Below are 364 nucleotides of genomic sequence, written 5' to 3' on the forward strand. Positions count from 1 at the left end.
ACTCAAAAACAAAAACAAAAAAGTTTAAGGCCAATCTTGCCTGAGCATGTTTCAACATTCAGTTCATGCACACTTCTAATTGATATGTCCTGTTAGCCTAATCTACAAAAAATTTCCTAACAACTTCTGACTCACATTGGGCTACAGTATGCTTTAACTGATGTGAATATAGTTACTGCTGAGTTCTTCCACATTTGGTATGAAATACCAAATAATTTTTCATCCTTTGAATGTTTTTCTTCACCAGTGAAGTGAGTTTATGCAAACAAAAAGTGAGATGGGATTTTCAAATCCAGTTTGCCAGGGTGCATCATTTAATTGCAAAGTTAAGAGGATTTACATTGATGCTTGTTATTGAAAAACA

Source organism: Nannospalax galili, unplaced genomic scaffold (genome assembly GCF_000622305.1).
Source record: "Nannospalax galili isolate Female #2095 unplaced genomic scaffold, S.galili_v1.0 scaffold9980, whole genome shotgun sequence".
NCBI classification, from domain to species: domain Eukaryota; kingdom Metazoa; phylum Chordata; class Mammalia; order Rodentia; family Spalacidae; genus Nannospalax; species Nannospalax galili.